Here is a 24,383-nt window from a genome sequence, read left to right as displayed (position 1 = left end):
TATGTTCTTCAGTTGCTCTCTCCTTCCTCTATAGATCCTGTGCACGTGAGAGAGAATTGTTTGGCAGCTGACAATGGCTTCAATAAAGGCATATGAGCTTGTTCCAAAAGAGGAGTAAATATGCTGGTGGGAGGGCTCCCACAGCTGTTGTCTGTATTCTTCCATTGCAGCAGTTGTTTACATAGGATCTGTTTGCCACAGGACCCTTTGATTTCTGTACAGCCTGTTCTGTTCCTGTACAGTGCTCACTGTTAAGCAATGTAGCTTAGGGTTGAGTCTGGCAGTGACTTGGGGCTGCTTTCCAGTTGCCCCATACCTTTCTTGGTCATTTATACCCACAGAAATGAGCTGAAAATGCTCCCAAATAGCCACAGCCCCATTTTACATCTCTGCATGGCTGTGAATGATTGTGACATGTACCAAGTGATGGAGAATCAGGACTTGTGTGCTTTTGTAGATAATCTCAGGTAAGGGGATTTATTTCCATTAGAGAACACAACTTGAAATGCAGACTTTCCTTGTGATAAAGTAGTGCTGTGTCACTAGGTCCCTTACCACCAGCTTTTCTCCAGGGTCACGCATGTAAAACTACATCTGGCCTCAGATCAGCCAATGCCTGGTCTATTTATACAAATGTTGAAATGGCCCTATTAGATCACAACGCTGCCAAATGCATCACCCGCACATTGCTCCTTTGGCAGCAGCTTTGGCAGCACCTTGGGGCCATGCTGTAAGGGCTGTGCTGGGAGTGCTGGGAGAGGGGGAGTTTGGAGGGACAGAGCTATTTGCAGCTGGGAGCCCAGTGCTGCTGGCAGCTCGGTCTGCCCAGGTCCCAGCTGGGAATTGGGCACCAGACTCCCTGCATGATCAGTCCTTGCTGGGAATTTGGCCCCTGCTCTGATCATGCAAGGGCTGAATTGGGCAAAAGCTCTGGGAATGCAGGGACAAGTAGCAGGCACCAGCAGGGGGGTGGCCTGGTCCCTTGACAGCCACGGTCTCCTGCCCCTCCAGGCAGTGTGGGGCAGTAGCTGGGTCCTGGGGGCACTCCTGTGCACCCTGCCCTGTTCATATTGCTTGTCCCTGTGTTTTCAGAGCTCCTGCCCAGCCCAGCTCCTACGTGCTTGGGCCAGAGTGCACAGGGGTGTCCCCAGGACCCAGTTGCTGTCCCCACACTGCCTGGAGGGGTGGGAGGCTGCAGCTGTCAAGGGTTCAAGTCGCCCTTCCACTGATGCCCACCAGGCAGGGCTCACCCCAAGGGGCCACGGGGAGCAAGGAGCTGCTTCCTGCCCTGGGCTGGGTGGCTGCTGTCTCTCCCGGTGTTCCCAGAGCTTCTGAGTGCCGATGCCCTCGTCCCCACCCAGCTGGCTCTTTCCTGATGAACAAACAGAACAACTTGAAGTACGTATGCTGTATTAATTTATGGATATTTACTTACATATTTTAACTTGTGATTGTATAAAGCTTTTGACAGTATACTGTCATTACTAAATTGTCTGCCCCCACACCCAAATTTTGTGCAATCCTGAAATTTAAAATGGATACAAATTGATAAAACCTGACAAAAAACAATAAAGACAAATGAAAGAAGTTCATCAAAATCTATAAAAAGAAAAAGAAATGCTTCCACGAAGTATGGATTTTAGCTGTCAAAATTATAATGCAATAACAATCGAATTCTGCCAAGCCTACTTATGAGAGAGTTTGCAGGGAAAATAAAGTTCCCAAAGGCTGGTTTACACCTGAAGTTTTATAACTTCCTTTTTAAATTCCTTACTGTTATAACTCTGGATATTCGTTTTATCCATACAAATGACCAGTTCTTTCTGAGAATCCTGCTAAACATCTTGCTCCAGAAATATCCTGAGGCATGGAGTTCTGTAGGCTAATTGCAAAAGAAGTATTTCCTTTTCTCAGTTTCAGTTTGCAACATCCAGGGTCTGGGCAAACTTCTGTTGACTGAAGTAGGGATAAAAATCAACCCCTTGTTTGGTTGCTAAGGCCATCATGTAGGCCAAGTCTAACCTATAAATATATGCCAGCAGAACTCTAGGGATGTTCATGCTCAAAGCTTCAGTGCAGTAAACAGAGCCCTCCTTCCTGCCAGGGTCTGCCAATGTTGCTAAGCAGCAGTCACCTGAAGGCACATGGAAACACTCAGCCAGATGCCTTCCCAAAGCAGAGCCACCAGAAGTATGCGTGTGCGCATGTGTGTACATGTGCACATGTATGTATGCATGTGTACATGCATATCCTGTTGTATTAGAGACCACATCCAGAGACCTCAGCTCTCTGAGCTGGCTTCCACAAACCTGGTAGTAAATTCTGAAAAGGTGGTATGACCAAGTGGCTAGAGCAGCAGCCTAGGCATAACAACCTTTGTTTTTCTTTTCAGTCGTGTCATCTGTTCATGAAAATATTGTATACTACATCCAGCTGAGTACCCTGGAACAGACATTCAACCAGTCTGAGTCTCAGGTCCCCCACCTGCAAAAGCAATATAACACATTGTAGGGGTATGGCAAGGCTTAATTAGTTGGTGTTTATAGAGTGCTGATGTGACCGGCATTTGCAGATTTAGTGTTTATAAGATTCATTGTTTTATAATGAAACCTCGATCTCACCACATGATGCCAAATAAGTGGTGTGACCTGGAAAAGATCCTGAATTCATAGAGGTACAAGGGCAGCAGGCTACCTCATGACCAACCACATGATAAAACCTTGCTGTCAGTCAAAGAACAATTGTTAACATAAGAGAGGAGGAGGTGAATGGGGTCATTTATTGAATGCTTGGGATGTGGAGTAAAGAACTCTGCTACTCCTGGGGCCCTATGGGACCCTGTATACTTTATATTGTGGCAGGACTCCATTGTCATGCCAAGCCAGAAAAACCAAGTCAAGAACCAGCTGGAATGGGTCCAGCTCAATTTTTTACCTAGCACAGCAAGGGACCCCAGATTTTGTACTCCATTCTCAGTGCCTTGGTATGGCTGGTTGGGGGTTAAAGTAGGTGGCTGAGAAAATAATCCAAGAGCTCCCTATTGTCTGAAGCACTTTTCATTCAAAGTCATTTACAGGCTTGGCTGGAGCCAGAGGAAATCATGTACCGTATGTTTCCAGTGTGAGAGACTAAAAGAGAAGCCCCAGCCAAACCACCTGCTTCCTCCAGCCTCTGTGAGCCTTTGGGTAGTAATCTGAACCCTGCCACATTGAGCTGGTTGAAGGGCAGCCACCATTTACATTGTCAGTTATGGGATGGGGAAACCTGAGAGACAGCACATGAAAGATCACAATTAACACTGGTAACACAAGAATGACATCTGACAAAAAGAAAGGAGTCTTTGGAGATTGCTTTCATTCTGCTCCTGGTTAAAACCAAGACCTTTAGAAATTCTTCGTGAAAACGAGAAAGAGAGACAGAAATTCCCATCTGAGAATGGCCACCATTCCAGTTACTAGGCACTCGCCTGAGATAAGGGATACTCATGGTGAACCAGGCAAGCCACAGAGTCAGATCAGTCTCTCTTGTCAGAGTTTTTCCATGGATTCAAAGCAGAGACTGGAATCAAATCTGGGTCTTCCACATCCTAGGCAAGTAGCCTAACTACTGGGAGGTTTCCTCTTTCTTCCCTTTCTTCCACAAAATAGAATCATAGAATCAATGGACCAGAAGGGACCTGGAAGATCATCAAATCCAGTTCCCTGCCATTGACAGGAGGTTAATGAGCTCAAACTAGCTCAACAAGGTGCTTATTTAGTCTCCCCTGGAACACCAGTGGCGACCACACCATCTCTGCCAGGAGTGTGTTCCAGGTTCTAGTTACCCTTATGGAGAAGTTCTTCCTTATGTCCAGTTTAAATTTTACCTCTGTTAGTTTGTGTCCATTGGTCCTCGTCCTCCCAAGGGGTGCCTTCCTGAAGAGTTGCTCCCCCAGATCTTGGTCATTCCCCCCTGACATACTTGTAGGAGGCTATCAAGTCACCTCTCAGCCTCCTCTTACTCAGACTGAACAAGTCTATTTCCCAGTGTCTCTCCTCATATGGCCTGTCCTCCAGGCCCTTGATCATGTGAGTGGCTCTTCCCTGCACCCTCTCAAGCTTATCTGCATCCTTCTTGAAGTGTGGTGCCCAAAACTGGGCACCATACTCCAGCTGTGGCCTCACCATTGATGAGTAAAGGGGGGAGAAGCACATCTCTGGACCTGCTGGCAACACAGCGGCTGATGCACATCATAGTTCTATTTGCCCTGCTGGCGACTTCATCGCAATGTTGGCTCATATTCATCTTCTGGCTGATTGTGACTCCCAGGTCCCGTTCAGATGCTGTATCAGCCAGTGGGCTACCGCCTATCCTATAGTTATGTTGAGGGTTCTTCCAACCCAGATGAAAGACCCAGCACTTTTCCCTGTTGCACCTCATTTGAGCCCATAGAACCAGTCTGTCTAGGTCATCCTGGATCCTTACCCTATCCTCTGGTGTGCGCGCATTTCCCCACAGCTTGGTAACATTGGCAAACTTAATCATAGAGCATTCCACCCCTCCATCCAAGTAATTAATAAATATGTTAAAAAGCACAGGTCCAAGCACCAATCCCTGTGGGACACGACAGGAGACAGCCCTCCAGGATATGGCTGTCCCATTGATTACAACTTTCTGGGACTGGCCTCAAAGCCAGTTATCCACCCACCTCACTGTAAGCTGGCCCAGGCCAGTGCCCTCTAGTTTAATTGAGAGAATTTCATGTAAGGCAGTGTCAAAGGCCTTACTGAAGTCTAGGTAAATGATGTCAACCTCGTGTCCCTTGTCCAGCTGGTTAGTTACCTGGTCATAAAAGGACCCAAGGCTTGTTAGGCATGATCTGCCCTCCACAAAGCCGTGCTGGTTGTTTCTTAATACCCCACCAGTTACAAGCTTCTGAGTGATGGCCTCCTTGACAATTTTTTCATAAGTTTTTCCTAGGACCAAAATCAGACTGACCAGTCTATCATTTGCAGGGTCATCCCTCTTAAAGATTGGTACTACATAGTAGTGCAGCCAGGACCTAAGAAATATGCTGAGGAACATCTTTTCTGCTAGAAGTTTGGGTTGGAACAAATTGGCATTTTCCAATGGAAAATCGTTTTGTCAAAAATCACATTGGCCAGTTCTAATCACAATTTTAGCTGACAGTGTGTGGCTGGGGTATCAAATTAGGCTCTATTTTATTTTTAAAAATAGCATGTTTTTTCCCCCACTACTACTATTATGCAGTTTGCTTCAGGTTTGTGTTTCCTTTTCTGTGTCTTTACCCTAAGCCAAGGATGCTTAACCTCTGTCCCCTTGGCTAAATCTAGCTCACCGACCCATGGCATCCAGCCTGCAGGGCTCCCCATGGGTTGAAAAATTTGACAGTGGGGAAGCAGAGGCAATTAACACTGTCGCCTCTCCCCCACAGCCAACATTTCTAATCCTGTGTGCCAGATTTGGCCCACCAGATGGATCAACCCCCTGGCTAGACCTGGCACTGCCCGAAGCTGTTTTTCACAGATAAACTCCCAACTAAGAGCAGAAATTCCAGTTACTACTACCTAAATTCATGACCGGGTACTTTCTACTATTAAACTTCAACCCATTTCTATTACTCCAGTCTGCAGTATCACCTAGTTCTTCCTGTTTGTTAAGCTAATCCCCCTCTGTATTGAAGATATATCCCTTTATCTAATCAACAGATGTAATTAGCACATCCTACTTTATGTGCCAACATCATTAGGAAAATTATTAAATAAGATCCCTCCTTGGGGAACACCCCTGGTGACCTCCCTTGAGCCCAATATTACCCTTGGATGTCCCCAAACAGCCAGGTCAACACCCAGTCTACAACTCTTGTCAAAATCCCACATTCTTCAGCCTAGCTAATAATTGCCTATAGAATCAGAGAAAAATAAGTCTGGAAAGGACCTCAGGCAGTCTTCTCCCATCCCCTGCTCAAGCCAGGATCATACCTGCCTCGCTCATACTTGTCTAACCTGCATTTCCAATGATGGAGCTTCCATCCTCTCTCTGGGTAATCCCCCTCATAATTACAAATTTCTTCTTAATGTTTATCTAAAATCTCCTCTGTCATTTAAAACCATTACTTCTTTTCCTGCCCCTTGTGGGCACAAAAAAAAATTCATCTCCATCCTCTTTATAATAACCCTTTTCATAATTGAAACCATGTGGTATCACATCCAGTGCCTTACTGAAATCCAAATAAATTAAACACCATAGTTGCTTGGTCTAGACTCTACAGAATCAGTTATCTTATCAAAAAAAGCTCCCAAATTAGTTTGGTATACTCTGCCAGTGATACAGCAATGTTGTGTTTTTCCCCTTTTTCCATCTATCTCCATGCCTTCAATTATTCTTCCCCTCTAAAATTATTCTAGTTTCACATAATGCTGAGGTTAGATTTAAGGGGTATGTAGATGCCCAGAGTAGTTTTGTTCACCCGTTCTAAACCTAAACACTAATTTGTTCTTCTCCAGTCATATGGTATGATAAAAGTATGGAAAAAATGGGGCAATGCTTCAACCCAGCTCAACCTGCTGCAGAGGGGCTGGCTGGGGCATGAGGGTGCTCCAGTGTGGAGCTAGCCAGCAGGCAGCCCCTGCACTGAAGCATCCTTGTGCCCTAGTCAGCCCTGTCAGCCAGAGATGCCGGGTACATGGAGACCTGAGGTCCCTGACCCCCATCGGGAAGAAGGCTGTCACCTGAAATGTATAAAATTTTCCACATGTTTGTCATCTTAGGCTCCCCTCAGTCAAAAATAAAACTTGGCACCTATGCCATCAGCATGTACATGTCTGTTGCTGCATGGTAAAGAACTCTGCCACAGTATTTACAAATACTAATCTGCAGCGGAGTTAATTAGTTTCTGGTGGCCTTACAGGGCTACATGGGTAGATGTTGAGACTTTATTGAGGAGCTAATTAGGCAAGTCTACAGTGAACATCTTGTGTTGATGCACCCCGAATAATAAAACCAAACACAAAAATTACACAAGTCTTCCTTTCATTGTTTAGTTTAAAGCTTATTTTTATCAATCTGACTAGTTTCAATCACAGAAGGCCATTTTCCCAACTACCAAGGTAAAGGCCATCCATCAAAAAGAGTCCCTGGAACAGGGAACTCTAGCCTTGTTACTAGAAAGCGGGGTGGACCCTTTACAGACAGTCTTCAGGGCACAGCCTGCCAACAAAACAGGGGTTAAAGGGGAGACCTGCAGGCCGGTCAGCTGACTGGGGCCTGTCATATGACCAGAAGACAGCTCAGGCCAGAGCTATATAAGCCCTGGGCTGAGCCAGCTGGGAGACAGCCAGCCCAGGCTGTGGTGGAGTGTGGGCTCCTGAAAGAGCCACAGGACAAGCAGGCATGCTGCCTCCATTATTTTTTTCTTCTTTGTCATATAGCTTAGCATTTATGTTATAGTTTGAACCAGTGGTTTGGGTTTGAGACAGTAAGGGAGGTTTTTTGGAGGTTCCATTAGTGCCTGAGAGGCACGCAATAGCCTCAGGCAGCCTCAAGCAGTTACTGAGCCCAGAGCAGGCAGCAAGAGAGAGAGTGCTAGGTGGCTGTCATGCAGGAGCCTGGGGTTCAGCAGGTAAGGGCCAGGGCCAGTGTAAATGTGAACTAGAGTCTGAAAGCCAGGCCCGATGCAGTGGGCCTATGCTAGTTGGCCTAGTGAATGTAAGGGAGCAGAGGCTGGGGAGGCTGAAGCCCCAAAAGTGACAACAGTAACAGCTGCAAGGCATGGGGCATGGTGTAGGGATGGTATGGAGCCATGCAGTTAGCCCTTAAGGCAGGAGCTCCTCACTTCCGAGCACTGTCTGGAGCAAAGAATAGATCTGGGAAGCCCTGGAGCAGCCTCCCCTTTGAGAAACAGAAGAAACATCAAGACGTGGCAGACAAGTGAAGGGAAGATTGTTCCCAGAAATGAATTGGCATAAGGGGGACTCCAGGGGTTTTTGAGTGCCTTGGGGATGGTGCTCTGTTACAGTCCCCTTTCAGTGAATGGCTCTCAATGGTTGAACAAAGCTCCCAAAGCTTTCCTCACAGCTGCAAGCTTTAAGCTACTTGTCAATCATTATTTTGTCATACCTTCACCCTTCTTCTTTAGGAACCTGAAAATACTGCTGAAGATCACGTGAGCCCCCACTTCTTTGAGCATCTTCTCCAACCTCGTGTGGGTCTCAATGATCCATTCCAGTGAGAAGCTGGCAATGTCATTTACCTGCATATGAAGAATGATCTACTAATTCTTCCCTGCTTCCAGGAGGTTCAAGTCCACATCCTGTATTCTTGCCACTGGCTAACCACCCTATCTTTCTGTTCTGGTGAGAGGCCTGTCAATTATTACCAAAGAATCTCCAGTCACACCAGCACGCTTTTTCTGGTGTTGGTGTAAATGTCCTGTTCTTATTTTATGGATCGTCCTGCCTTCCATTTTTTCCCACAAGCCTCTGCCTTGTGTTCCAGTCCTTGCCTACCTTTACTGTGTTTTTCTCTCCCTTTGTGGGACTGGCTGCTCTTTTCTTCCTTCATCACCCATTTTCTTTTTCTCCTTGTCTTTCTTCTTTGTTCTCAGTACAGTAAACCTGTTCATCCATTCAGTTCCTACTCCACTAGATAATTTCTTCCTTTGCCTTACCCTTGTGGTTACTTGCTTTCGTGGGTCACCCTCCTTGTTTCAACACCCATACTCCTTTTCTTTGGGCAGGCATTTGCAAACCTTGAGATGATTGTGCAGTCTTCTCCCTTTTTTCAGTTGTCATGTCCTCAAACCCTTGTCCAAACTCAAACATCATCTTTAGCTTAAAATCCTTGGATACTCTGAATACTTGGGATACTTGGGGAAAAATAGCTTTCCTCTGGGACACCCCCAAAAGTTAATGTACATCTCACAGCTTCTGTGCCCAGGCATCTTCCTTGTCTCGGCAATCCTTCTGGAACTTCTCCATTGCTGCCTCAGTTGCCATCCTTGTCCTTTCTTCCTTGTGTCTTTCTTTAAAGGAAAAAAGAAGAAAAAATAAAACCCTCGCTCAACGTCTCCCACATAAACTGCCCTGTCTACTGCTCTCTTTTGTGGTCGCCCTGATGACTGTTCACCTAAGCTTATCTCACCTGGAACAGCAATTATGAAAACAAGTGTAAATTCTAGAGCAAGCAGGGAAGCAAGAATTTCAGACTAACTACTGCAGTATCAGACCTTGGCTGCAGGCCAAGCCAGCCAGATGGGGGCTTCATATATTGTTTCAGGGTATGGAACGTCCATTGGCATTTCACTTTCAGCTCTGTCTGTTGAAACCTATGTTTGACTAAGGTTTGGCTTCAATTCTATATTTTTTATGTCTGGAAGGCACCCTGGAGTAAACAGTGTAAATCATACAGATCAGATCAATCTCCCTGGGTTAATACTGGTTATGGGATCTTTGAGAACATTCTGTCCCTTTCCCCGAGTAAAAACAACATATTAGTAAGTGGACTCCAGTCAGTAGAGATGGGGTCACTGCCAAGAGAAGCCTTTCCAGGCAAGATCAGCTGCCTGCTAGCCTCATTATAATTATAAACATGAGTACACTGCACGTTTATGGAGTATAGGATCTCTAAGCAATTTAAAAATGTTACTTAACCAAGGAAATACAGCTACAAATTTTGGAAAGTTTGTAGAAATCTTATAACAGCATATCAAATAGCCCTGAGAAGAGTATAAATACTCTCTGACACCTGACAACACATTATACATGAGATTACGGGCCTGAGCTTGCAAATTTGGCTAGTAACACCAATGAACCTTCTTGTTAGCAAGTCTGACTCATAAGAAATGGTTTGCACTATTGGGCAAACAAATACGAAACAGCATCCCACTGCCCAGACAACAGGAAACCTTCTCAAAGGTCATCTTCATTAGACAGTTCCGCGCCGGAGCCCTGCCAGGTGCTCCTGGGGTGGCATTCAAACAGTACAAGGCAGACGTAGCAACAAAGTAATGATTGTTTCCCAAGAGGAAATGTTGAGGGACTTCTGGTCCCCCTACCATTCTCCTTACTTACAGCTTATCATTTTTGTATGAGCCCATCTGTGGCAGTGTAGTACTCTCTAGTTGGCAGAATCTCATGGGCTTGCAGGTGAACTTCTGTATATTATGTAGTCAACTCTGCTTCCTCTATATCTTCTCCACAGGAAAGGCTATACTAATGCCATCTCCTTTTATTGGAGGAACTGTGATGGGAGTATACCACGGCCATAATCCTTCTCCTCTTTTTCCCTCCTTCCCTCTGCCAAGTATCTGCAATGCCCATCGCACGTAGTTTGTGCCCACTAGATACAGGCCATAGCAGCCGGCTACTCTAAGTTCACTCTCTGACCCTACAGGTTTCTCAGGCTGCTCTTGGGAACCCAGGGCAGCCCTGGGAGTCCAGAGACTCCCTGCCAGAGTAGAGAACCCAAAAGCCCCAACTCAGGCTGGTGCTCTCAGGGCTCCCGGCTGATAGTTTAGATACTCACAGCCTCAACTTTGAGGCAATCAGGATGATGGAGCTATCTCAGAGCTGCAAGCTCTGAAAGTCTGAGCTTCTCAGGTAACCTGGCAGGACCACACAGAAGCCCCCCTATGTTTCAGTGAAAGTCCATCTAAACCAATCCCTTTAAGAAGCAGATACTGGTTTCAATTAATCAACATCTTCCAAGGAAAAACATTTAATCAGAAAATTCCCAGCCAGCTCTATCTACAACTCACTCTCTAGTGCTCAGCACTCGTGTTCAAGGCAACTGAGTTCTTTCACCCTTCTCTGTGTAAAAAGACCTGCAATAACCTTTGCCTTCTAGTAGCTCCCTCTGGGTAGCATTAACCTTTCTGAAGTTCAGCAGAGCTGCAATACACACACAGACCTGGGGGAGAAAAGATACGCATGCTCTTTCACCTCATATGTGCTGGGACTGCAGCTTTGCTTTTTCTGAATATCTGACTCCTCCCTTTCCCACTCGCCAACTCCTTTGCTCCAGCTGCTGCAGCTTGAAATTTTGATGCCTTTTTTTCTGTGCTACAGTTTTTTGTGTTTCAAAGAACACAGCCTGGAGACAGAGACAGTAGCCATGTTGTTCTCAGAGTTGTTGCATCCTGTTATTCAGTGGTACATGTGGTGCTCTCTCTTGAATGGGAACTTTACTTTTGTTCTTTCTTTTCTTTGTGTGCTTTAATCTAAACCCAGCGTTACTACAGATTGCTCATTTTGCTCATTTGCATTGAAGTGTAACAGTGACAGTAAATGACTTCAAATTTAAAAAAGGGCTACCATAGACAGCATAGTGATCAACTGCTCTCTATGCTTGCAGAAACAAACAAGAAGCAAGGGCAAGAGGACAAGAAGCAATGGGCTTAAACTGCAAGGAGATATAGGTGTTAATAATAATAATACAAATAATAATAACAGGCACTGACAGATTCCCTAGAGGTGCTATAAAATCTCCATCACTGTAAGTTTTTAAGTGCAGGTTGACAAACACTAGCATGGGGTGGTTCAGATAGGGATGATTTGAGCATACACAACCACAAGCACACACACAAATCATGAGAAAGTAAAACCTTTAAAAAAACTCAAAACAGAAACAAAACAGTTTAGGCTTTTTTGTGAGGGAAAAAAAGAGAGAAAGAGAGGCAAAAGCCCATTTTTTCAACCATGAATCTGTATTGAAATATGATCAGGTCCTCAGCTGGTGTTAATCAGTATAGAAGCACTGACTTCAATAGAGCTACATGGATTTATACCAGCTGAGTGTTGTTCTTTGTCCTTCAGAAACATAATAAATAGAAAAATACTAGGCTTTATTTTCCTTTTCTTGCATTAATCCTTTCAGTCTGATAAGTTATTAATATCAGACACTGGCAAACTCAGCCATCTGCCTAAAAACCCCAGGGCATCCATAAATCCTGTGTGCCATGTACATTTAGAAGAAGGGACAACACTCCAATTGCCTCTTATGCAACCCTCTGTCCCACCGTGTGACTGCTCAAACCTCTAATCAGCTCAATAGTGGGAGGGACTCACTGAATCTTTGGAGCCCCCAGTATAGATCTTACCCTTACATAAGCAGTAACAATGTCCTCCTTTGTTGCTGGCTGGGTGTTTTGTGTTTGTTTGCTTGTTTTGAACTGAGCTTGTCTATCAGATGCCAAAAGAGCTTAATGTTAAATTATAACCAGCTCCAAAATAAAAAGCTACACACAAAAAGCCACTGTCGCAGCTTGAGATTTGCCATCTAAAAATACAACAGTCATTAATAGCAACTAATCCAGCAAAGAAGGAACAGCTAGTGATGGTCACCTAGCTGACACAATGAATTAGGGCCAGTGCTGGTCAGTAGTGGGGTGGGGACAGATGGACAGAAGACATCCTACATGTATTCTCTCTCCCCATCTCCCAACCTGCATCCCAGCAAACTCTTTGCTCGTATCATCTGCTAACTAGCTTCCTTCTGTTCCTGCAGAGAAAACATATTGCTAAGCCTTCTCATAGGTTTCGGGTTAACCTCTTAAGGGAGAGTGAGATTTGAATCTGTTCAGTCTTATTGTTTTTAGTCCCTTTCACTTACAGGTAGCGAAAAATGGAGAACTGAGATCCCGTCATGCTGCAACTGGGGCTTTGCAGGATTATCAGTAAGAGTAATGATTTTCAAGTAAAATAAAGAGGTGATTTCAGTGCTACTGAGAAGCATGAGGGGTTGGCCCTGTATAATGAGGTTTACATACACACCCAGGTGTTCACATTGGCAGATATGCATGCACACATGCAACGTTTCCTTTCAAATAAGTACATACATACCTGTTTGCATATAAATGCATTATCATGTACAATCCTGTATGGCACATGCAAACTCAGTCCCACACCTGTAACTACAAATGCATCCCTGTGTACACACGTGCACCCCTGCAATTGTGCCACTACATCATCTTCTTCTTTCGTAAGGCTTTAGGAGTAAGAGTTACTGTTACAGTTTTAATTCCAAATTCCCCAACCAGACCAATGCCCTGCTAGAAAGCAAGTATTCCAGGATGTCACCCTCAAACATGTACCTGGGGCAGGATGTTATTATTACGTGACGCATTGTTTGGTCAGGGTTTCCACAGTCACAGCCAGGTGATGTTTTTGGGCACCACTTGTACATCAGGTGGTCCAGTGTGTACCCTATTAAGGGTTGTCCACATACTCCGTGGAAGGTTGAAGCCTGGTTGTTGCATTGTTGGACACAAGGTGTTTATTTGGAAAAATGTTTTCTGCCCAAGCTTTCCTCCAAGGTATAGGAGGTGCTCGGTTCAGGTTCAAAAAGTTTTTTGTGAAATCATGTGATGAGTTGGAAGATCTTGAAGCTCTCTGTGCATGGAAAGATCCGGATTACTATTGATACACATTATTTATCTGCATGCTGCTGCATTCTGTCGAATAGGAGAAGTAATGTTTGAATCTACTGGTAGCCACTGCACTGGACTCGATATCAGAGTTCCAGGGATAGTCCTCATTACTGAATAGAGGTGTGTGTCGATGACTTTGGTATGTTGACTTGCATACATATGCTCAGTTTCATGCCAGTGCTCACAAACAGATATGTTCACATGCTCATGTGTATGTTCTCAAGCATGCTTCACTTTCACAAGGTCTCCTATGCTGTCCTTGATGTAAACAGCTGAAACATCCACAGAGGTTTTCCCTTGAAATGCCTTGGTGAGGAAGAGGAGGCCTCGGAGGGGACTGTCCACTCTACTGAGCAGCTTCCAGCTGAGACCATTTCTACCCCCACACTGCCACCTCACCCAGAGCAGGCTCCCTCTGAGCACCTGCTGAAGCTGCTCCCCACAGCCCACGGCAGCTCTACTAAAGTTTTGCCTGCAGGGAGAATCAATCCCAGTAAAATACCATTGGCGTAAAGAGCACTATGTGTCCAGAGCTGTCAGAAGCTCTTTGTCCCCTCTCACTTCTGGTGCATGGGCCAGACTGGGAGCAAGAAGGGGCCTTATACAGGACACTTCATCATAGCTATGGAGCACCAGGAGCAGCCTCGGGGTAACTAACTCCAAGGGCCATGCAGGTCGACAAATCCCCAAATAAATACAGGGTTCAAAGATGATTTAAAACCAGCTTTGCTGAGAAGTGGGGTAAGCACTCTGGAGGCAGCATTCTTCTCTTCTCTTGCGCTGGCCCCAGCTGGCTGGCTCAGCTGAAAATCTATCATGTACTCAAGCATAATTGTCTTGATTCGAGCTCCTTGGAGCCGCCAATTGTGGCCAGAGCCCACTACTAGCCAAATCAGACCCTCATTATCTTTTCTCCATCCTAGTCTTTCCAAGTTGCCTATCACCAGAAGCTGCAATTAAGCACCCGTCTTCCAGCCATTCCTCGGCTCATTTGTGTTCACCAGGAAATGTTTGTTGAGAAGCAGGCTGGTGGCGAGGTCGGAGGATGTTGTTGAGGTTTTTCCTTTGTGCCTGAGGGCAGGAGGGCTTTGTGCAGTTTTCAATGTGTTAAACTAAAAAAATAAAAAAAAAGACTAACTTAAAGCAGATGTGAACCTGACGAGCCCAAGACCCCTCCGAGCATAAACACTGCCTATTCATTACATTTACAAAAACTTTGCTGGCAACTCTCCCTTCACATGTCCTACATTCTTTCATTCCAAGGAAGGCAACAAACAGTTCAGAGGGAAGCAGCAGTGCATGATTTTCTGATAAACAGGCTTCCTCAAATGAATTCTTTCAGATTCCCCCCGACACGCACACTCCCCTCCTCATGGACAGTTTGTCCTGAGAGTCTGAAGGGGACTGGCATCCTACCAACTCTCTGCACTCCTCTCTCACCTTTCATCTGAAGATCTTCAGGTGCACTGCACACATTTATTAGGACTCACAAACAGTCCTCAAGCTAGGAAGACATTATTGCTCCTGCAGGGAAGTGATGCAGCCCAAAGCTACAGAGAAAGCTTGTAGAAGAGATGCTGAACCCCACTTTTTGAAACATCCATCTCCTCTACTGTGTCACAAGGTGAGCACTCAAAAACTGCCCCTCGCAATCACCAATCGCCCCGTTGTTTACTTCCACACGTCACTGCTTTGTCTGTATTTTCCTGAAACAAGAAGCTGTGTTTTTTTATATGCAGGTTTTTTGCCCACCATTAAGCAGCCTCAAGCACAAGTTGTTTTTGTTCAATGCACAGTTCAAGAGTCAAATAATTTTGACTCAACGCCTTGACTTCCTGTGCCTTAGTCTCCCCCTTGAGCCCCCTCTAGCTCTAGCTTCTGACCTGATACAAGGTGCTAATACTTCCACCTAGGGAACACATTTCTGCATCAGACTCAACCTTCCTACTGCCTTTGACATAGTTGATTGCTTCCTCCACTTTCCTTCTAACCTTGGCTTCTATGGCTTTGCTTTCTAGGCTCACCTCCTTCCTCACTGACAAACTTATTGCCATCTCCTTCAATAGCTCCTGGAGCTCCGCTTTCTTCCTTGTCTCTGTGTTGGAAGGAGACAGATGATTTCCATGGCAAAGTTCATGACTTCAGAAATGTCCTTTAAAATGCACTGAAATGAAAGCCAAACATTTCAAAGCTCTCTGTCAAAGGGAATGGAGCCCAGTTCTAAGGTAGTCTGCATGAGGCAAAAGGTGGAGGAGCAGAGGGAGATTCCAACATCTTCTCCTGCAGTACAACTATTTTTGTTCGGGTCTGCACAAGTAAAGCCCCAGTTTCCAGCTTTACACATCTACACCAACATCCAACAGAGTTTCTGAAAGAGGCAGAGGCTGTCCAAGGTGCTCACAGACAGCTCTTTCCATTCCAGATTCAGAACCCTTGGAAATAGATTCAAGATACAGGGGCGTCTATCTGGAGATGAGTAAGGCCTAATTTATGCTTCATTGTACCTGCTTGTGTGCAAGCCAAATCATGCTCATATTCAGCATGCAAGGACTCAGCTTTGCTGGGTCGAAGTACCTAAGGAGGGAGAGCAATAACTATTCTGGACACTGGACATTAAGGAAAGGCTGAAAATGCCTCTTGCAGAAAGGCCTGAAGAATTCACCTTCGAGGAAAAGCAACAGCTGTATCTTCCATAGCCTATTAAAGAGTTATGTCCATAACTGCCAGGTCCAGGCCAGATCTTAGGGAGACCCTGAGTGGTGAACTGAAGCAGAACAGGTAGTTTAATTAGATTTGGGAGTTGAAAAGTCAGTTAGAATTACAGAGCCTGTACTTAGCAGCCTGAATAAATCATCCCCTTTACATTTAAATTACAATTAAATTACATTTAAATTAAGCCAAGTCCAATATGTTCTCTTCATTGAGAGGAACTACAAGTACTGAAGAATTCACCTTCGAGGTGAGTAGAAAGATTGACATTGGGCAGCCTACTTTAATAAGCATTTGTTCTTTAAGAATCCTGTTTTGGTAGCCAGAGGGCATGGACATGACACATCAGCACGATATAAATTGTACTGGGACCTACTGAGCAAATATAGCACCTCAACACTAGGTAGCCTAAACCCAGGATAGTGGCAGACATGCAACACTTTCATGGGGGCAGCTTTGCCCCTGATTTCTTCCACAGTAATTCTGCACTAGATCATAGTATCTGGGGGTAGGACTATGTTATGTCTGCTCCCTGTTTACATGAGTGGTTACATTTTACTGGTTATAAGAAGCACTACTTAAAAAAAAAATCATTCCACTTTCAGTGGGAAATCTTTTTCCAAAAGTAGTGTATTGTAACATGTCCTAAGGGCAGTCAGACATGTGGGCAGTTTAATCTCCTTTGAAAGCCTGTTTCACAGCTGAATGTTCTCAACTAATAATACTTTATTTCCAGTTTGAATATCATCATCATGGCTTTGTAAACTGTGTTGTTTTAGGGGACTGTGGTATTCTTGATGGGATATAGTTGCTGATATAGCTAGATCCTGAGCCATTCATGGCTCAAGAACAGGCCCTTAACCTCAGAAAGGAAGGGAACTGGAGGCCAGAGCTGGTATAAATGGGAAAGGAGAACTACAGAGGAGATGGGATCTGGTATTCTTCAAGAGGAGGTGTCTTTACTTATTTGCCTGTTACAGAAAATTGGTGATATTTTCTTTGGCATCTCTAAACCTATAACTGTGGATGCCATGGGGGCAGTGAATAGGAGATAGATCACTCTAGATATACCCTATTCAGTGCTTTCCCTCTATAGCATCCACTTCTGCCACTGTTGGAGACAAGATACTAGGCTAGATGGGCCATTGGTTTGACTCAGTATGGCACTTCTTATGTTTATGCTTCAGCCCTATTTTTCTTCCTAATAGGATCTCATATTTTTCCTAATTTAACATGGCAAAATAACACACAAAATCCCCTGATTATTCCAAATTGTAACAAAAATATTTAAACCTCTGACATCCCTTTAAATCCCTTTACAGAATTTTGGATTTCTCATAGTAAGTTCCTTTTGGTTCCTTTTCCACTGAATTGAAGTATCTAGAGAATAATATGGCTTGAAAAACATTTTTCATTGAGTGTTGGATTCAAGAAGGCCTCAAGAACCAAGAGGCAATAACTCTACATCAAGGATAGCTGCACAAACCTCCTGAGCACAAGAAATTATTATTATTGAAAAAATAATATTAATAATGGTTTAAAAATTAACACTAGGTATCCATGATAAAAGTGTTGTTTCCCAGAATTGTTCCCATTTGGTATAACTCATGACTGCTTAGATGCAATGCTTTATCTGAGAGCTTTCCAGCAATATCCCAAACACCCACATCCCTTCAGCACTTTACCCAAGGGACAGGCACACATATATCCGCACTGTTTCCAGACTATTAGCTAGTTCATCTTGGTGACATTGGAAGGAGGAAAGCACATTGCCCTTGGAGAAAAACAAACATTCCTATTTATTTTCAGCTGCATGAGGTAATGAACTGCCTGTATCTCATGGGATACAGGCTTTCCCATCTAAGCTTCTGTTTTGGACCCCTATTGCCAGTGCCTGAAAGCCACTCTTATTTAATACTTCTATTGCAACTAAAGCTATTAGGGTGACTGTATTTAGATCTTGGGGAGCAACCATAACAAGAGCAACCAGCAGCTAAGAAAGTTGGTCTGATTGTGGTAGAAGCTGTATAAAGACAAAGGAAATGGCAGTCACTGTCCCAGACAGCTTGCTATCCAATGCCTGGATAGAAAACTGTAGACTGATTGAAGAGCATCAATCAAAGACCAAGAGGACAAGTGTCCACATTTCACAAGCCAGTTACTGGAATTAAGCGTTTGGCTTAGGAGATGCACCAAGGATAGGATCTGTATGAAAATGTAATCACTTTTTTCTGTGTAGAGAGGAATCCTATAGGTCAGAGGTTCCCAAACTTTTTCTTATTGTGAACCCCTTTCAGATTTATCTGCTGCCTGCATACACCTACCAGCATACATTTTATATTTTAAGACTTAAATGCCAATTATTGTTATAATAAAAATTAAATCAGCCATTTCCCAATTTATGGACCCCCAGGGATGTCTTGTGTAGCCCCAGGGGTACACATAACATAATTTGGGAACCCCTGCACTAGGTCCTAGTTGAAGTGGGGTTTGGAGAGTCTCCAGCTGTCCTGCTATGCATGATGAACTTGTTCTATGGCTAAATACAGACATTACTTCCCTTATAATGGGACTGTATTCATACTGGATCCCTGCATGATGGTGATCTGAAATAATAATAAGAAATTAAGCTGGAACTAGCTTCATGGTCAAACTGCTTTATGTTTTGTTAAATGACTACACAGCATTCTCTTGTAGCCTATCTTTAATGCTGGCAATAAATACCCATTTTGGTCACTCAGTTCACCTGCAAAGTTTTAAACAGCAAACCATGTTAGAACAACACAAATACACTATGTACACTCAAGGAAATAGAAACAGGTGGTGATGGGGGCAAGGAACTGGAGCCCAGTCCTGCTAATTTTAGTCACATAATTATTATTCAGATAACCCTGATCCATACAAAAAGCCCTTTTGAAATCAGTGTCAAATTCATAGGTTCTTAATCAATTCTAAGTCCTTGGGACTTGTTTATACAGGGAAGTTAATTTGACTTAAAATGCAGTGTGAATTTTAATAATTTAAAACAGCTGTTCATGATTAATTCCCTCTGTAGATGGTTTTGTGCTGAAATAAAGTACTTTATTTGGACTGAGTTTAATCCATTTTCTAAACAAATTAAACTAATTCAGAATAAGGACCTGCTTTTGGAATACAAATGTGCACACACGGGGTTAATCAGGAACATCTAGTCAGGAATAACTCCTGATGTAGACAAGCTCTTATTATCCAGAAAAACCTCACAAAGAATTGCATATTCATTGGATCAGATTCAGATCACAGTTACACCACTGAAAATCCAGAAATGCCAAGCCTCCAGTGAAAGTTACTGTCAACCTAAATCAGCACAATTGAGATAAGAGTTTGGCCTATGGAGCTCAGGACAAGTTTGTGTGAGAAAGAACTGATGAAAGAAAAATAGGGTACTCAGCATTTGGCTCAGTGGGGATTACTCAGGTAAAATTAACAGGATTTCCTCTTTTGTTTTCATGCAACCAGTGGAATCATTTGTAGCTTTAAAAGAATAGTAAGGGGGGGGGGGACCACACATTTTATGTTAAATTAGCCTTGAGTAACTTATATTTTCTTAACCAAAATTTGTGTTTATGCAATTACCCTGGGCAGTGAACTGGTTCATGATCTTTCTCTAGTGACGATGCAAGCTGTTTGCTTTAGTTCAAAGGAAATCCAGACAGCATGCAGCTCAGGAACCTAGAAGCACAGAGATAGCTTTGCACATTCTGGCTGGAAAAGCAAACAGAAGAAAATTTAGAGCCTACACAAGAGCAGCCAAACTGTTCAGTGAGTTCCCAGAGCTAAGACACCTGCCTACACGATGAATTACCCATGAGGTCCTAGAGCACTGTAGATCCTAAACATGCACGAGAGTCACTGAGGTCCCTGCTGTGCTTCCAAATTCTTGTTCAAAAGTGCAGCAAGTGTGAGGTTGTGAAACAAGGGTGAGGTTTGCCCAGGCTCCGTGTTCAGCTCTGTGCTTCTATAAATCACAGGTTTCTCCAACTCAGTGGCTTTCAACATTTTTCATTTGTGGACCTCAAAAAAATTTCAAATGGAGGCACAAACCCCTTTGAATTGTAATTGGGGGTATTCAAATACTTTCGAATGATCATAGTCATCTTTCACAGACCCCTCAGACATAGTCTGCAGACCCCCAGGAGTCCACACACCACAGGGTGAAAACCACTGCTCTAGCTCTGAGTTGTATCAATCTCCAAAGAGAATGCAGCAACTCCTTAAAAAGCAATACACAGCAACACAATAAAACAGTCCAGGACAGATGGTACAGGATATCCTGATGTGTAACATATAAATAGTCCAGCTGGTCCTCTTACATGATATTATTTGAAATAAGATAGCAGAAAACTAGCAACAACTCATCCAGCGAAACACCAAAGAATTTTCTCTCCCAATACAACCCTAGAGGCAGAATTTTTACCTACCAAACCTCCATTGCCCAATTGCCCATAAGTAATCATTGCTATTAGGGCCCTAACCCACAAGTGCAAAATTCAGACATTATTAAGGACCTCTCGCAAGCTACACTTTCCCACCAAGGGTCACCAGTAGTGAGACCTGCTGTGAATGGAGGGGAACCCTTTGCAAGCAGGAAACTGAACTACCCATGCAGGCATATGTGAATCAATAAGGTGCTTTAATAAAGACAGATGGTGGACCATTGGGAATGTCTTGGTGGAATATATGCTATTCACTCCTGCCCTAACCTCATTAGCCTCCTGGTTAGAAAACATGAGCCTGACATTATGCCCACACTGTGCTCAATGGGACTGAAAAAATCATATACACCTTTGTGAGTGACTAGGCAGTATACAAACAAAACCCAAATCAACAAATTTGGATCCTAGGCAGCAATGGGTAGACCTTATAAAGTTTGGAGATTCAGTTTGGAGAACACTTAAAATTCTCAATGGGCATAAAACACCCTAGCTTGATACAGAATCCTTGAGGGCAATGGGATTGTTAATTATGCTATATTACTTTGAAATATATAGATGAGACTATTGTTCTTTTGTTCAGTAGGCAGGCAAGTCATTTCCAAATCATTTTAGGCTTTTTGGATGAAAGCCACTATGAACTTGTCAGTCACTTTTATTTACTATCAGCCAAACACAAGAACATTATTGAGGGAGGTCTTCTCCTTGACAGTGTGCAAAGATGATGATGCCAGACTATAAATACACCAAGGTATTTTTACATTAGTTACTGCAAAGGCAGGATGGTCACTGGGATGTAGTGCTGTTGCCGGGCTTGTTTCCTAATTATAACAAGTGTCCACTACTGCTCTGTCGCACCTGTTGGTGACCCCATCGCATGTGTTTTGAATTATAGGTATACGGAGGCCCAAATCCTGACTCAAGCCTGAGGAATTGATCTGGGCACTAGGGGACACCAGGGAGGCAAGAAGGAGGAAGAATTCTCCCTCCCAGCTTAGGACTCACAGTGGAGCCACCCTTTGGCTACTATTTCAGCCAGTTAGAGCAGCTTCTCTGGCTCACGTCCTTGTCCTTTTATCGGGAGAAGGGGTTGGGAATACTCATTGCAATGGAGTCTCTGTCTGCAAGAGGTGCTTCTGAACAGTTTTTCTCTGTGGTGTGTAAAGTGGCATCCTCCCTGCAGGCTCTCAGTTTACTGACTCCTCCCTGCTACACACTGGCTCCACTGAGCCTGTGGTTTGCTGCACTGGTGGAGATGGGGACAGAATTTGCCCATGAGAGCTAATGTTCTGGATGAATTTTGATACCTAAAAATAAATTGCACCTGTTGTAATAAATGATTAGACAAAGCATAGACCTAAATGCCTTGTCTGGCCAGAGAATTATGAAGGTTTTCTTGCTCACATCGTCTCACTGTACATTCTCTGCATGTCAGTACAGGCAACGTCCCGAACAAACTGCTAAGAGCTTTCCCTGGGAAAGCCGTGACATTGGCCTCGGTGCTGGCTGCTGATCAGAACCTAGATTTCAACCGGATGTACCAGAGGACTTACTGGAGCAGGTCTTCACCTACAAATCCACAGGAAAGTGGAATTAAATGATTGGAAATGACAGGTAGGCAGAATCATGCCCATCTCTGTTTAATCTTCCTTGTAAGATAATGAAGCCAAGACAAGGGCAGGGAACAGCTTCAGCTAACTGAAGCAACTCCGTGAGGGGACAGGATGGATGTGTCAAACAACAATAGACACCAATCATATGGAATTTGATACAGCTAAGTGTAAGTACATTTGCATATACCTGGAGGCCTTGACCTTTGTCCTTGGCCCCCCCCCCAAGGATGCTTCTGCAGTTGTATATACACCGTCACACTTTGGCACTCACAAGCACAAGTAGAAGATTCCAACATCTGCATGCGTCAGCTGCACTGACTCGAGCCTGAGTCAGAGACACCCTTCATGCCCCCGGGGAGGTCCCACTGCAAACTGCATGGAAAATTATTCTGTCAGACACTGCAGATTTAACTCCCTTCACGGAGCTCATTCAGTAAGACCCTGTCTTCAGTTTTGGTTTCAATGAACCACTCCCTAGAACTGCAGACTGAAAAGGTTTCCTGTATCATCCAGACCATTTCCTTATTTAGCTTTAGGCTGCTGCCTAGACCAGTGGTCTCCAAAGTGAGGTGCGCAAGACAATCCATTGGGGTGCGGGAAGAAAATATTAGAGCTTCTATTTATATTTATATAACTATACATATATTGGGGGTGCGTGCTCAAAAATTTTTTTACTGATAGGGGTGCACGATCAAAAAAGTTTGGAAACCACTGGCCTAGACTATCTCCATGACTGAAATATGGTAAAATAACTGTTTGACAAGGCCCTTCTGGCCAGTCTCATGTAAAAGAACTGGGACAGAGTCTTTGCTGTATTCCTCAGTGTCACACTGATTTTATGGCTAGGAAATGAGTTTATCAATGCTCAGCTTAGTTGTTCTTTTGCTCAGCGTCATTCTCTCACTTCCAGGTTTCTTTCTCTCTACAATTATTTCTTTCCTTAATGGCAATGCCCTTCAAATACGTGCAGCTTGTTTTCAAATGTCTTCTTAATCATCTTTAAGAGCTAGGCTGTATATCTTTAGCTCTATTAACCGTACTTTATTTAGCTGCTACTTTACAAGGCTAGACAACCCATCAAATCACCCTGTACTTCTTTCCCACAGTGTCAGGACAGAATTACCATCCACTTTAGAAGACAATGCAACAAAGTCATCCTGGTGGTCTCTCCCTGAACTCAAAGTGGCACTACAAAACAGGTTGGCCGATTGTGGCAAAGTGGCCTGGACTGTACTCAGCTTTGAAACAGAATAATGGAAGGACAATTTCAGATGCATTTTTTAGAGAATAAATATAGTAATTTAATTGACTTCACCACGTGACTTATTTTCTCTTCAGCAAAGAGTCTGGACTGTTCATCCTCAATGATCAGAACCTCTTTCTGATGCCCAGAACGATTTACCTGAATCAACATTTCTGGACTGCAAAGTTCTCTTTTTTCTCTGCTCTGCTTTCATTCCCCAAGATACATTTCTTTGGATATTTTCTGTTTCTACTGTACTTTTGAGACTGCTGTTTTATTCTTAATCTTAAAATAAATGACAGCATGATAATATCACCCTCTCCTAAGCAAAATCTGCAGCATATTGCACTTCAGTAGAGCAGTAGTAGCGTTAACAATGAGAGCCCTGGTTCAGATGGATTGGCACTAATGATTTCAAACACCATGTCTTTAACTATAGAAGATGAAAAATATCTGCTTTGATACACATTTTTAGTAAAAAAAATAAAAAGGTATGATCAATTTTCAAATGTAAATGTATTCTACATTTTTGCTTCCTTCTGCCAAGGAAGTACCCAATTTCCTCTGGTGTGATTTTTTTTTATCCCAAAAGAATGAGATGAATTAATTAATAACCCAAAAAGATTTCAGTTAAAAAAAATCTAATTAAACTTGCAAAAAGCAGGTTCTTTTGGTGCTCTCTTTTACTGGACCAACTGTATACCTGTGGAAAAAGCTATTGGGGGAGAAGGGAAGTGCCTTTCTTCAGGGCACCTGAAAAATACTTTGTGTTCAAAAGCTACTAATCAATTAATCAACTGTAATAATTAAACTTGAACACTTCTAATGAATTGGGAACAGGGGGGAGATGTCTTTAAAAACATCTCCCAAAATAGATTATTTTTTTGTCTAGTCCTAATATCTAATCCATCTTAGAACAG

The 24,383-nt window shown here is 43.6% G+C and overlaps 2 long non-coding RNA genes across 3 annotated transcripts in view; one reads left to right on the top strand and one right to left on the bottom strand.

The window, feature by feature from the left end:
- The window catches only part of LOC149855858 (uncharacterized), a 186,740-nt gene that overhangs the window by 151,683 nt on the left and 10,674 nt on the right, over window positions 1-24,383 (bottom strand). The gene's annotated exons all lie outside the window — the stretch shown is intronic.
- On the top strand, window positions 14,876-23,880 carry LOC149855859 (uncharacterized). Its single transcript, XR_016438578.1, has 3 exons — window positions 14,876-15,050; window positions 22,043-22,221; window positions 23,327-23,880. It is a non-coding gene; the product is annotated as an uncharacterized LOC149855859 (long non-coding RNA).

Source organism: Crocodylus siamensis, chromosome 11, assembly GCF_052110815.1.
Source record: "Crocodylus siamensis isolate JL-2025a chromosome 11, ASM5211081v1, whole genome shotgun sequence".
NCBI classification, from domain to species: Eukaryota; Metazoa; Chordata; order Crocodylia; family Crocodylidae; genus Crocodylus; species Crocodylus siamensis.
This window is presented reverse-complemented; position numbering and strand designations above follow the sequence as displayed.